Source organism: Eretmochelys imbricata, chromosome 1 (assembly GCF_965152235.1).
Source record: "Eretmochelys imbricata isolate rEreImb1 chromosome 1, rEreImb1.hap1, whole genome shotgun sequence".
Lineage (NCBI taxonomy): Eukaryota > Metazoa > Chordata > Testudines > Cheloniidae > Eretmochelys > Eretmochelys imbricata.
This window is the reverse complement of record NC_135572.1, coordinates 100,013,727-100,028,653: the sequence shown is the minus strand read 5'-3', so window position 1 is coordinate 100,028,653 and position 14,927 is coordinate 100,013,727. Positions and strand designations below refer to the sequence as shown.

General features: G+C 43.1%; 1 protein-coding gene across 1 annotated transcript in view; it reads right to left on the bottom strand.

Annotated features, from left to right (window-relative positions):
* The window catches only part of FARP1 (FERM, ARH/RhoGEF and pleckstrin domain protein 1), a 276,098-nt gene that overhangs the window by 36,975 nt on the left and 224,196 nt on the right, over positions 1-14,927 (bottom strand). The window lies entirely within an intron of this gene.

Here is a 14,927-nt window from a genome sequence, read left to right as displayed (position 1 = left end):
TCTCTAGCTCAAAAACCCTTGAAGAAGCTTCTTAATGTACTGTTAATTCCCATGTAGAGTACATTCTTCATCTAAATTGGCTTGTACTAATAACATCAGAGAGGGCATGAACCGAAAAAAACCATTAGGCTTTTAAAGAAAATTGCCAACATTTTTAAAGCTATAAATAGGGAAAGTTGGGGGGCAGGAGGACAAATAGGGAAGACTTTAAAATGCCATTGCAGTTCATTGGGCATTGATTGTAAAGAGGAGGAAGAAGAAATTTTTTTTGTTAAAAACCAAGAATTGTATCCCCAGCAGGGACTGCTGATGTGTATGTTCTAAGAACCCTTCTACTGTTGGAAGGGGAAGCAGCCCTCAAGGTTGCCCGGCATCCAGATTCATTACAGAAGTGTCACATATTCACAGGGAATATTCCTGTCAAGTCTCTCCTTTTTCATATTTAAAAATAATGCAACCACCGCCCCAATCAGCCTAGACTTCCTTTAGCCAGTGCTAATGCATGTTGCAGTGGACACTCAGTTTGGGATAACCGTAACTCCTGGTGACAAAGGATTATTTGTTTCTAAACGTGTGTGAGAGAGATATGGGGCTGACGGGGGGGGGGGGGGGGGGGGGGGGGGGGAGGGGCAGAATTAAAGGCGCTACACATTCAATTTCCCAAAATCATAAAAATACATCACCCCAAAGAACAGTGAAGGAAATTAATGAATTTAAGATTCTAATGGTCATTGAATTGAACTGGTCTGAGCATTTCAAAACAGACAGGAACAACCACTAGGGGGATGAGGGAAGCACAGACTGACAGCTTACTTAAAAAAAAATGAAGAAGGAACAAAGTCCTCCTCAGTGCAGCTTCAATTGTTAGCATATTCTCACTCAATGGCCTCAGATTTTTAAATTTTGTTAAACTACCAAGTGTGAGGTTGGGGGGTGGGGGAATGTCGAATTCATCCCTGAGGTGAACCTGTACAATTCTACTGAAGGAGCTGCACAGACCAAAAAGGCAGACATCTGAGATCTAAAATAACAATGATGAGATCAAATTTAACTCGAGGAAATGTTCAGATCTCTGCTTTAAAACTAAACACATTTCTCGATTTTCATTCACCTGTAGTTATTCATCTCATTCAAACACATCTAGATTTTTACTTTAGGAAAATTCTATTTACACTGAAGTATGAATAAATGGAAGACAAAATCATAAATCTTTGCATTCCTTAACAAAAGGAGCGTTGTCAGACATATTCTACAATCAGTGAATTACTGAAGATGTATGTGTAGCTAAAGGATACCCATAGAATAGAGAGAGAAAATGGGTTTTTCATAATCCCTCTATTATAATCGAATGTAAAAATATTCGGGAGATATTATTTTGTAAAGATGTATGCATTTGTGGTTAATGGCTACGCTGGATAGTCTTTTGTGCATTCTTCTCTTACTGAAAAATATGGAGGGTGCAGCACATAATGCAGAACAGTAATATCCTTCAATCTACCCCACAGACGACAAATAGCTATACAGGGTTATGTTAAATTGCTTCAAGTTCGTCTCAAGTGGCACTGAACACCATTGAGTGGTTTCATATGCTGTCTTTAATTATTTTCTATTGTATTAATTCCCCCCTGCAGTAGCTTCAAGCGAACATGCTTATTTCAGCAGTTCATGACAAGATAGTTTAAGTTCTTTGAAATCAGAAGTTACACTGGGGTGAGAAATAGGATGTTAGTCTTGTGTAACCATGACTTCTAATTAGCTCTGCCAGGTTGGCAAAAGCTGTAGTTTAAATAACCAGCTTGTCTTTCATTCTGTCAGAAATATCTGGGAGATTGGGGTCTTCTGCAAAAGATAATAGAGGTGCATATGACCATCAGAATATTAAAGTTTCCACATGACCTGAGGAGGGAAAGAAATACAAGCTTGCTTCTCTACTGAGCTTTACACTAGCAAGTCCCTTCCTCCTCCCGTCCTCCCTAAGTACATAGTTCTCCTTCCTGACTCTATTTTTCATCCAACAATTTCCCCTGCTGAAATTTCTGCTCAAGTTATGATTAAAATTTTTCTCTCACTGAAGCCTTAGTCAAAGGGGACATGCACTAAATCTGCAGGCAACGCTCAGCAAGCTTGCTTGGACGTTCTACGCTTTTACAGTTGCACAAAATTCTCAGAAATGTCCAAAACAAAAGAAGAAAATTACTGCCAGCAGTGACGTGGGTGCTGGGTGACTATCAACAGAAGAACTCTTGCTTTATAACCATTATTCTCCTCCCTAATTTTTTGTCATTGTTTAAAATCCTTTTCATATTCCTGCATTTAATTCAATTAAATGAACGTCAGCAGCTTGGTACCTTGTTGGCTTATTGCCAAGATAGACATTAACTACAATTTTACAGAATTATTCTGATGAGAGAATTGCTTTGCTGGAGTTGATTCTATGCTTAGTCTGGCTGAAATCTACCCTGGAAGATTTCTTTATATACTGACCACTAGCTATAGGAGGCTTGACCACATCTATGTAAGGGCTCCCATTGACTTCCTGGGCTTTGGATCGGGCCCTTGGTGAAATACTTCACTAAACACGTTAGCTCCTTGCAGCCTAAAAGTTTATCCCTACCCCATTACAGCCAGTGCACTCTGCCAATGCTCCATTATTCAGTCACCTGAAACAACCCAAATCCTGTAGCCGGAGTACTTCCTTTCTACACTTCACCACCACAGTTGCCCAAAGCTCCTCTCAACAGCCTGGTGGTTTTCAAATCTTTCTGTGTAGCTCATGAGAACTGACTCAGTGTGGCAGGGAAGGTGGGGGATTAGTAGGACAGGCAGTCCATAAAAGATGCATTTCTCTCCCAAAAAGGCTGGCAGCGTGACGAAGGACTGAACCCATTGCAATAGCTCAATAAGAGATGATGATAAGCCAACAGAGATGATGATAATCTCAATAGTAGCTGGCATCCCACTAAAATGGACAAAAACCTAGACTGTTGTGAAGCCTTACAAAGCAGGCAGATAGGATAGCTCAACAGCCAGTCCCTAAGCCCTTGTCCATCCTCTTTGCTTGCAACTTCCTCCCACACAGATGTTAAATCTTCCACCGCAAAAATGAATTTCTGAACAGTCAGGCAATTAAAGATTTAAAAACAAAAACAAATCCCCACCACACAATCATTTGTGGTTCTCTAATATCAAGATTCTAACAGTGTGTGACTCCTCCAAACAATAACATTTCTACAAAATAGAAGTAACTGCAACATATTATTCACAACTTTATTGAAACCACTCTTTTAGATCTTGAAACCTGATACCATACAACCACTTAGCCACAAAGACAATACAGGCCTTATAAATACCTACACCAGATAGCTTTATCTGCCTGTTTAGATATTTGTACCACCGTATCACCATGAGATCTGAGCCTGGCAGAAAGAAGCTGACCTCTCAACTGCTAAACACACCTTTGTTAGTTAGTTTTAGGGGGTTTTTTTGTAACAGAGAAGGAATGACATTGAACCTTGCTTATATGCCCTGATATTCCTAAAGCTACTGTCTTAAAAGGCTTCCTCCTAGTACTAAAAAGCTTCTCTCATTAGAATGAAATAAAGTCTGTAAATGCAAAATTTAAAATTTCTTTGCCATTATGAAACTGTTTGATTATTTTTAAAAGTATAAAAAAAGCTATTGTTTGATGGAGCTCAAGTGCTGGATTTTGTCTATTAAGTTATTAAACACACAGGGAATTCTCCTGCAGGAGTTGAAGCAATTGAACCAATGTACAAATTACAAGGACACAAGGGGAAATCTAAGGTTAGTAGAGTTAAAAAAACAAAACAAACTTCTTATTGTCCTTAAGTATATTAAGGAACAAAAAGAATCCTAACAGTAGTATTGCCCTATTATTAGATGGAAATGGAAGAATTGTCAATAATACAGATAAGGCAGAAATGTTCAATAAATATTTCTGTTCTATATTTTGGAAAAAGCCAGATGATGTAGTCATATCGCAATGATAATGATGAAAGCCTTGCCATTCCAACAGTAAGTTGGGAAGATATTTAGCTGCTGCTACTAAAGATAGGCACTTTTAAAATGAGCACGTCCAGATAACTTGAATCCAAGAGTTTTAAAAGAGCTGGCTGAGGTGCTCTCTGGACAATTAATTTTGATTTTCAATAAAGCTTGGAATGCTGGGAAAGTTCCAGAGGCCTGGAAGAAAGCGAATGGTGTACCAATATTTTAAAAGGGTTAGCAGGACAACTTAGGTAATTACAGTCCTGTGAGCCTGAAATCAACCTTGAGCAAATTACTGAAGTGGCTGATATGGAACTTAATTAATAAAGAGTTAAAGGTAATATAATTAATGCCAATCAACACGAGTTTATGGAAAACAGATCCTGTCAAACTAACTTGATAACTTTTTTGGTGAGATTACAAGTTTGGCTGATAAAGGTAATAGCATTGATGTAATATATTTAGACTTCTGTAAAGCATTTGGCTTGGTACCATAAGACATACTTGGGAGCTGGGAACAGGTTTGCTTGAAGCATGCACCAAGCACATAGTGCTGAGAGTAGGGTGAGGAGCTATGGAAGGCCAGTGCATGGCACAAGCCCACAAGTGCTGAAACTGGAGCAGAGGGGATGAGAACACCCTCAGAAAAATGGAGCAGTTCACACCTTTCAGAGCTATTGTTTCACACTGTATTCATCTCCATGGGATGCTCTCATTCATCTGAGAACATCTAATTGAGATAAATGGACCCCTTCACACCTCTCTGAGCTTCCTGTGCTGCAGATGAATGTGTAGAACCTCTTCCCAATACACAAAGCCCAGATCTGGGGTAGGGACTCTGCAGCTTCATTCTCCTGCCCCTTCTGTCTCTAGCTGGTCCTTGCACTCCTCACAACTCCATCACCTTCCCACCTCCTCAAGCTTACAAGGAGCATGGAGTGCCAAGGAGGAAAGTGGAGTTGGTATGAATGCGGGGGCTCAGAGCGGTGTGTGCATGCATGTGTTGGGGCTTGGAGCAGCAGGGAGCCTGGGGGTGATCAGAGCAATGGCATTCCCAGGAGGGAATGTGGGAGGAGTCAGTGCAGTGTTGGAACAGTGGAGGGGAGCATGGGGAGTTGAAGCAGTAAGGGGGAATGTGTGGGGAAGTGTTGAAGCAGTGCAGGGCAGAATGGGACAGGAAGGAGAGGGTCAGAGCTGTGCAGTGTGGGATGCTGATGGGGCTTCAGCTCTTTTCCCCCCCGAACACCCAACCATCCATGCCCCCTACGATTGCCCTCCCCTTCAAAACATGACCCCACTGACTCCATTCTAGTCCCTGCATCCTCTCCCCAGTTCCTCACCCTGTGACGCCCTGACAATGCCTGCCTCTCCCCCGGAGAAGAGGGAGAACCAGGTTTTTCTAGATGTGTAAGGAGGTGAGAGAGGATGCAGGGGCACTGAAGGCACTAGCATGCAGCCAGTGCATCCTGTGGCTGGGGTGATCATTGCCAAGGAGCCTGAGGCACTGGAGGGGGAGAGCTGGGTTGTGGTAGATGGGGGATGCCGAGAAAATTAATTTTTAAAAACCCAAGAAAATTAAATGCCCCAAATCTTCATTAATGCAGAGTTCAGTTGCCCAATGGTGCCTTATGCACTTCCAGAAAGTTAGCTAAGCCAGAAAGCTCTGAAAGCCAGGAAATACAGATTTAAGGTAAAGCACTGCCCTCCTCCCCTTAACTCTGCCCTAAATGAGCAATACCTCAATGTGCTAATTACACACACACTAGCACTGTACCCTCACAAAAGCAACAGAACACTTTGGGAACAGAGCACACACACACACTGTAGGACAGAGTCTGAAACTTTATCTTTGCTAAGGCAAAACGTGTGTTTACATCAGGTATAACAAACAGGAGCTACCTACAGCTACACTCAAACACTGAGCCTACCCCACACAAAGAACAACTACCTTGCTAAATGTAACAACCCCTTCCCCTTGCCATGAGGATTCTGTCTTAGCCACTACTTTCAGTTACTCCTCAGTAGGGGTCACCGAATGCAATTAATAGGCAGCAGTTTTAAAACAAACAAAAGGAAATATTTTTTCACACAATGCACAGTCAACCTGTGGAACTCCTTGCCAAAGGATGTTGTGAAGGCCAAGACTATAACAGGGTTCAAAAAAGAACTAGATATGTTCATGGAGAATTGGTTCGTCAATGGCTATTAGCCAGGATGGGTAGGGATGGTATCCCTAGCCTATGTTTGCCGGAAGCTGGGAATGGGTGACAGGGGATGAATCACTTGATGATTACCTGTTCTGTTCATTCCCTCTGAAGCATCTGGCATTGGCCACTGTTGGAAGACAGGATACTGGACTAGATGGACCTTTGGTCTGACTCAGTATGGCAGTTCTTATATTCTCACTGAGCCCTGGAGTCTACCGTCGGGAATGCTGACAGTACACAACACAAGCCATACCCCGTGCCTAGTACTGATACAACCTACAGAATTCAGTGCTGAAATGAGGCATACTTGATCTTTTGAAGTACACATGCACCTCTCTTCGTATCACAGTAACCTGCTCCAACTACTCCTTCCCCCGCTCAGTACAGCTACACCTAACACAGTACAGGCAGTCAGAGTGCAGGCAAATACATGCTGCAGTACAAATCTATGGAACGCAACACCACACAAACAATGGCACATTCGTAGTCATTCTTTATGTCTTCTTACCCTGGCACCCCCTTACTGAACCATTCCAGTGGCTATTGCCAGATCCATGGGACTAGTTAAGGTTGTGTTGTGGGAGTGGCACATCCCTTAATGTTGTATTTCTTGATTTTCCAAGGTTTGCGCACAGCTGAACTTGACATTCCAGAAAGGCATGTGGCACCATCAGGGAACCTTCACTCTGGGATAACCAAGTTTGGGGGCATTTAATTACCATAAATTTTAGTAATTTGAGATTCAAGGGCCAGATCTGCCAGCCTTCTACCCAATCCCTTTACTGATTCTCAGACCAGCAGAAAATCCGTTTGGCCCCTAGTGCAAGTTAGAGCAATCTTATCTAAGTCACGACCCCTGGAACAGTTCCATTCAGCCATCCCAGAATACCAGAGCACAGCAAAGCCAGGCTCATTCCCTTCTGTCCCGATATACTCTCAGCAATGCCACTGTGCCAGGGGAGGAGAGCAGTGAGAGCAGGTGGCATAGAGCTGATCAGAAATTCCCCTGTGCAAGTGAAATCTCCAGTCACTGTTACAGCACCTGTCTGTCCATGTAGGAGGAAGGATAGAGTAGGGGTTGAGGATCTGTCCTGTCCTGTTTAATGTGGGGAGCTGACTGAGTAGGTGTCATGGTACGGTGGGATTTGCTTGTGTTTTTCTCTGAAGCAACCTAGTGGAATTCCTTAAGGATGCTGCTTTTCTCTGACTTTATTAAGTGGTCTGAAAGCAATGTTGTATTTAGAACAATGGGTCTGAAAAAGTATTAATAACCTAGCCTCCAAATAGTATTTGTTTGTTTATTTTAAAGGACCATGGCACCCACTCCTTCAGTAACACCCACATGAGGGTAACGAGGCTCCAAGAAACCTCACAAGGCGAGCCCTGTAGCGCTTCCAATAAACACTGTTTCAGCGAGGAAAGTCTGAGCCTTCAAACCTCAAGGCTCAGGAAGACCCATGGAGAAAGGAACACATGGAGAAGCTCCAACTCAGCATCACGCTGGGGCTGCCAGGAATTAAAGATTTATTTTTAATTAAAGATCATGTCAAGTGATGAAACCTCCAGAAATATGTCCAACAAAACCAGGCATCCTTAGCAAAGCTTCCCCCTTCTCCCTTCCTACTGCTACGGTGGCTCTTTATGGGGGACTTCTTGCCTCCTTCTCCACCCAGGGAGACACAGATCTTGGGGAGGATGCAGCACTGCTGCTCGCACAAGGAAGGAAAAGGGGAAGGAGATGGCAATGGAAGCCAGCTCCTTACTGGCTCTGGTCAAGTCTTAAAAGCTGCTATGGAGTCAGGAGGTTACTGATCCTTAGAGCACCTGAGTGCCTGACTAGCTCTCCCTGCTCCCTCCAAAGCATTCACTTATGGGTTACTATGCTGCCTGCTCCCTTTCCCTGCCAATTCCCTTCCACAGGCTCCCAGGATTTGGTGCCCTCTCTGTCCCCCATGCCGGATCAGATGAGCAACAGGGAAGTTCCCCTGGAGACTCCAGGGTTTGGAGTCCTCCCAAGACCTCTACAAAGAGTGACAGACTAAACACAGACCCACCTATCTGTGGATACAAGAAGCACTGAGCAGACGCCTCAGAGCTCAACACACCTTAAATCCATCCACACAGTGCACAATGGGGTCCTGGGCCATGACTGAGGCTTCAAGGCACGCCAGTAATACATAAAATAATGATAACAATAAATGAAACATCTTAGAGAATGTTTCCTGTGTTTGTCTGATCTCAGGAAAATGAGTTTTGGGTGCTGCTCCAGTCTGGAGAAAAGTCTGATGGAAACAGCTACGGGGTCAACAGGATAAACAAATTACTCTGGAGGGAAATGCGCTCAGGAAGAAGTGTGTACAAAGTGATAGATTTCTCCATGGTAAACCTTTCTCCCCTCCACCCAAAGAAACAATGCAGAGAGAATAAAAATAACCCCTTGTGCTGTCTTATTTCTTTCACAGCATAAGACACAGAAACAGACAATAGAGTCCTCCCTGTGCTGTGCTCTGAATATCTCATCGTTTGCTGAGCGAAAAAGAGGCTCATTTGTTGTGTGTCAGTGGCAAAATAGTTCTGTTTGCTCTTTGTTTTCACGGATCACTGTTTGAACATGGAATTGATCGGCCAATGACAGGATATAGAGTTCTCAACTCAGGGCCTGGGTATTAAGAGTCTTCATCAGGAGGTGAATTCTGACTCTTAATTCTATATAATAGGCAGTAGCTGGTACCCCATATACACCCGGTGCTGTAAGACAAAGACTGTACTGCGGGCAGGAAGGAGGCCTATAATAAAAGGTGATATATTTATTGGAGATATAATATAAAGCAGGCAAAACTCCCACCATGGGAGGGATTCTCCCATCTACTGCGGCCCTTGTACAACTGCTGTAGTAGCAAAAAAAAGCTCAAAGAACCTTGCAGCTGGCCAGGGGAGAATTCAAAAAAATATTAATTGTGTGGTTAACATTATATTACTCTAGCCAATGACCATGTGATCCCCTTTACTCATTCTGCACCTCTTCCTCTTCCCTTTGTTTTGTCCGTCTTTGGCTCTCAGCTTTTCAGCTCTAGGTATTTTCTGTGCCTCTGGGCAGCACCCAGCATGTTCTAGGCACTAGCAGAAAATAATGGGAATAACCTGGTGCCATGAGTACTATAATTATAGCATAATCTGTAAGGGTGTTCATGACAGCCATAAGGAGCAACTAGCATAGGGTCTGTCTTTTCCCGGTTGGTCTTTTCCCTCTTTTCCCCCTGTGAACATTTTGGCTCCATTCAATTAGGCTGAGATTTGCAAAGATGCCTGGGGGATTTGGATGCCTTCCAATTATCATAGGGAGCCGGGCATCCAAATCCTGCAAGTAGCTTTGAACATCTCAGCCTTAAAGACCAGATGTTCAATGAAGAACCTGGACAAGGAATCTGAATTTCCAGAAACATCCTCCAAACATTCAGCCCTTAAGTGACTTACTTAAGGTACACTTATTCTGGGAAATGATATATGTGCACAGCATGTGGAGAAATGAGGTCTCCAAACACAGCAAGATCAACCTCCCATCTCACCAGACACAACATTTTTAATAAAGAGAAGACCATGTGTATCCAGACAGATTCTACTGGTTCTGGCTGTTCAGTTACTATGTGTAGCAGCTTGATGGTCACAAGAAACTTCACCAGCAGGAACATAAGGAAGGAAATTTATGCAGCATTCTTCTACTTCTTTCACATCAGAAAATATTCTTAAATTTCATTCTGAACAACACTGAGTACTGTGTCATTGTGAAGATTTTAAGACTGGAGGAGGAGACTGGCTTATTTCTATTGATAAGCAATTCAATTTTTAACATTATATTATATGATGCTAAAAACAACCAGTTTGCTCTATATACAGAGACTCTGAAAGCAGCTATTTTGGGTCTTTGAACAGAGCTCCTCTATTTTTCCTCAACCCACACAGTAGCAAGAACATACTGTCTCAAACTGCCAGGGAATACTCTTATAGGAAATGGAAATTTGATGATGAAAATAAATCAGGAATAATATTAACACACATTCCCTAAAAGGCAACTTAAAATTCAGTCACAGCTCTGGGAAAAAGTAAAAACTATTTCCCCATGCTAATTTTCCCCCTACTGTTACTCACACCTTCTTGTCAACTGTTTGAAATCAGGGCCATTCTGATTATCACGACAAAAGTTTTTTTTCTCCTGCTGATAATAGCCCACCTTAATTGATAGTTTCATTACAATTGGTATGGCAACATGCATTTTTTCCATGTTCTCTGTGTATATATATCTCCCTATTGTATTTTCCACTGCATGCATCTGATTCAGTGGGTTTTAGCCCAAATAAATTTGTTAGTCTCTAAGGTGCCACAAGTACTCCTAGTTTTTTATTTTTGCTGATACAGACTAACACGGCTGCCACTCTGAAACCAATTAGCATTGTGTTAGTGACCCTACTTGCAATAAAGTCACCCAAGACTGACCTAAAAAATATTATGGGCTTGGGGATAATACCTCCACCTGGTCTCGTTAGCTTCCCAGAAAACCATAAATGAAGACTAGCAAGACCTGCCTCTATATAAGCTCTCAGCTGATTCCTTATTGAAGTGTCGTATTTCATAAAGGTTCCCAGTCAAAACTATGCCTTCTAAACAGAACACAAAAAACCTGGCAGATTAAAAACATAGATTAGATAAAAACAAAACAATTTGGAAACATGATGACAAAGAGCCTGCTCATGCTGTTAGACCAAAGGCTGTCTCATGACTCCTCTCGTCAACCCCTCCTCTTCCTTAACCTCTATTGCAGTTATTCTCCCAAGGCAAGACAGATTACACAGTACATCTTTCAGAGGACAACAATGCCACCACTAAATCAGCCAGACACACCCCACCAACAACTGCCATGGTTTAAGAGGTGCAAGCCAAGCCCTAGTCAGCCCTGTGAGTGAGAAACCTGGACCAGATTGAATATACAGCTGGTCCATTCCATACAAACAAGATCTTAGAGTGCATAAAAGAAGAAGATAGAAAGTAAAACTGGAAATATTACCATGCTATTACAGTGACCTGGCTCGGCTCTGCTAATTTTGAGGCAAGGCAGAGGCAAACCAAGACAAAACGGAGAATTTTAAATTTTTAGAACTTTATAAGGGAAACCCCAAAAATTGTACCAGAAGCATAAATAATATACAACCTTACCAAGTACTTACCTTTATAATAATAAACTATAGGTTACCAACACATTAACCTTTGTGAGTTTGTACACACTACTCTTCCTCACTCTGTGCAGTTAATACCAAAGGCATTGTTATTAACAAGAACAAAAGAGATTACTCAAACACTCTGTGTCACTTGAGAGAAAAAACAACTTTTCCTCTCTTTGGCTGTAAGTCCAGCTCCATTCCTGCTGTCCTGTTCTTTGATGCTCTTTGGTTTGAAGTGCTCATTGTATTCAATGGCCTTGTGGCTGTGCCTCTTTTCCCCGAGTTTATCTGCAAGTGGGGTTTCTTCAGTTCATGAGCCCTCACTTGTCCATTATGCACCTTTGAACTGTATTCCCTCAACAGATGTTCAGACAGTCATTCTGTCTGGTCATTTACTTCATGTCCTTTGTGGGTGGGCTTTGCGTTCACTGTTTTCAGGATCTGTTTTCATCTAACACAGCTGTTTGATCAATACACTTTTTCAGCAATTATATTTCCTTCCAGTTTTTTCCTTTGGTACTCTCTGTCCAGTATGTCTGTGGATTTTATTCCCTCTACTAATACTGACTGTTCGCATACCCACGTCTGTTTTCTTCCTGCTTCTCCTGACCTGAAACTTCCTATTTTCCTTCTTTCCCCCTTCGCATTTCCCAGTGCCCTACTTTTAGTCTCCTGTTGGTCTATTTTATCCCCTCACCTCCAGGTCATCTGCTAGCTCCGCATCCTTCCCTCTTTCTCTCACAGCTTTTCCCGCTGTCCCCTTCGGGTGGTTTCCAAGCCCCCACCCCAGCTCAAACTGCCCTCTCCTGAGCTCTCTCTCTCTATGCTGCAGCAGGGGCTAGTCCCAGAGCAGGGTTACTATACTATTACCTAATATAATCTAATGGATGAGAAGGCTTGATCCTCCATTCTGTGCGAGTGGGGATGTGGGTGTAACAGGATAGCAGTTGTAACTCTCTGATGCTGAGCCACTCGGTTCTCCAGCAGAGGCTAACTTACTCCTGTGGAGGACTGGACATGGCAGAGCCTCCTCACCTTCCCAGCAACACTTTTGCCCTTATGCTGTTGGGGGGGGAAGCAGCAGCAACTACACTGCTGCCACCAGCTTTATACCAGCATTTTCTATCTCTGGCTGCTCCAAGGCCACGGGGCCTCTTGTGATAAGTGAATGAAGCTAAATTTGCACAAGCCGCTCTTAGGCCGAGGTAAGATTGCCCATGCAGTGGGGCGGCACCGTTGTCACTAGACCCATTTTGAAACAGACTTAGTTAAATCAGTACAATTTCTGTACACAGACAATCCTTAAGCAAAACCATTTTAAGCAAGGGTTAAAGGGTAAAGAAACCTTTACATTAAGGTTTAATAAGACTGATTTTTAAATCGATTTAGTCAAACCAGTGCAATTATTTAAGACAAAGAGTGACCTTTTCAAAAGTGCCTAGCTGCCTTAGTAGCATATGTCCTATTTTCAAAAGTGATTTAGGCACTTTGGAACCAAGTCTCTCTGAAAGTCACTGGGACTTTGAGTTAGGCATTTAGGTGCCTAACTCTTCCTTAGGCACCTAAATCCAAAATTTAGATCCTCAAAACTCACCTAACCCTATAGGCACCTAAATGTCTGCTGATAAAGTCCCATGATGCCTAAATTTCTGCCACTAGGCATGCACACTCCCACCTACGTCCTGACACCAGGGTGTCTAGCTCATGCCTAAACTCTGTTGGGATCCGCAAATTAGGTGTTGCCCTGCCTCTTTCACCTACCGGATCAGGCCCCACACAAAATTGTGTTGGTGGTGGCTGAAGCTGTTCCACTTTATGTAAATATACAGAGACCGTGAGAACGACTCTATAGCCCAGTGGTTGGGGCACTCCCTGGGAGTTTAAGTGCCTGTTCCAATGAGTGTTTAATGACTTATATACAATGGACCATCTTCCTCACAAGAGAGTTTGAAAGAGGGCCCCCCCATCTTGGTTTGGGCACTCGACTACAGCAAGGGAGTCACAGGTTCCAGTCCCAGCTCCACAGATGGGGGAACTAATCCCAACTGTTCCACATGCTGGGTGAATGCTCTAACTAGCTACTGGGCCAAGGGTTACGGGGGGCACTGCCATCATTTTTTCTGAGCAAGGATTTAGGGACCCTGACTTCAGGAGCAGGTTCACAGCTGAGAATCTCAAGTGGAGATAGGCACCTCCCTCTGGCCCAGCCTTAGGCACCTAAATCCCTTTTAGGGTCTTAGACCCCCCACCTTCTCCTCAGCATTTCCTACTGGTTAGCTTGGCAGCTTCCTGCTCAGCTTGTTGGCTTTTCTGGATCCCATTATTAGGCAGTTAACTCTCTCCATGCATTGTATGGGGAGCTTGGGAATCTAACTTGGGGTTGTGGATTCTACTGGGCAGCAGGGTGCCTAGACATAGGTGTTGCAACAGAGTTTTAGTCCCCTTTGTGTACTTAGCCCACAGGAACCTAAGTCCCAGAGACTTTTGATGAGACTTATGCTCCAAAGTTCATAACCATTTTTTAAAATGGGACTTATGTGCTCTGGAAAATTTTACCCATAGCCTGTTGTGATGCTATATTTGCCACAGCAAAGAGAACTGCAATCTGCATTACAACGTACTGGGTCTGTTTCAGACACTGCAGAAAAGCCATCTCCATTTCAGTGGCGCTGACGGATAATGTGAAGATCAGAAAGACTTGTGCGTGCTCTATTTTTTTGAGAGGAAACGTATTGTAACTTGGGGACTTTCATCCGTTACATACAAGTAGGAGAAGAGCCAGCTGAATTTAGTTAGTAGTCTCATATTTGAAAGTAAGATTGGTTTTCCTTTGCGATTTATGTAAAATATTAAATTGACTATTCATTCTGGTCACAGTACGCCCTCTCAAGCAAGAGATTGGGACATTTAGCTCATCTTCTCATGCCTCTCCCAGTGTTTTGTATAAGTAGTTTCAAAATTAGCTTTCATAAGTTCTGACAGTGGAGGGTTGGTGCAAATCCATAAATATGCACCTTTCCCTTGTTAGCTTACAGACTTGTATAAAATGTAGACGATGACTGCAGAGGACAATAAGAACATAAAAATGGCTATACTGGGTCAGACTAATTAATGGTCCATCTAGCCCAATATCCCCTCTTCCAACAGTGGCTGGTGCTAGATGCTTCAGAGGAAGTGAACAGAACAGGGCAATTTATCCAGTGGTCCATTTTCTGTCATCCAGTCCCAGTTTCTAGCAGTCAGAGGATTAGGGATACCCAGAGCATTGGTTGTACCCCTGACCATCTTCACTATTAGCCACTGATGGACCTATCCTCCATGAAATTATCTAAGCCTAGGTCTACACTACCCGCCAGATCGGTGGGTAGCGATTGACATATCGGGGGTCAATTTACCACGTCTAGTCTAGATGAGATAAATCGATCCCCAAGCGCTCTCCCGTTGACTCCGGAACTCCAGCGCCGTGAGAGATGCAAGCAGAGTCGACAGGGGGCGGCAG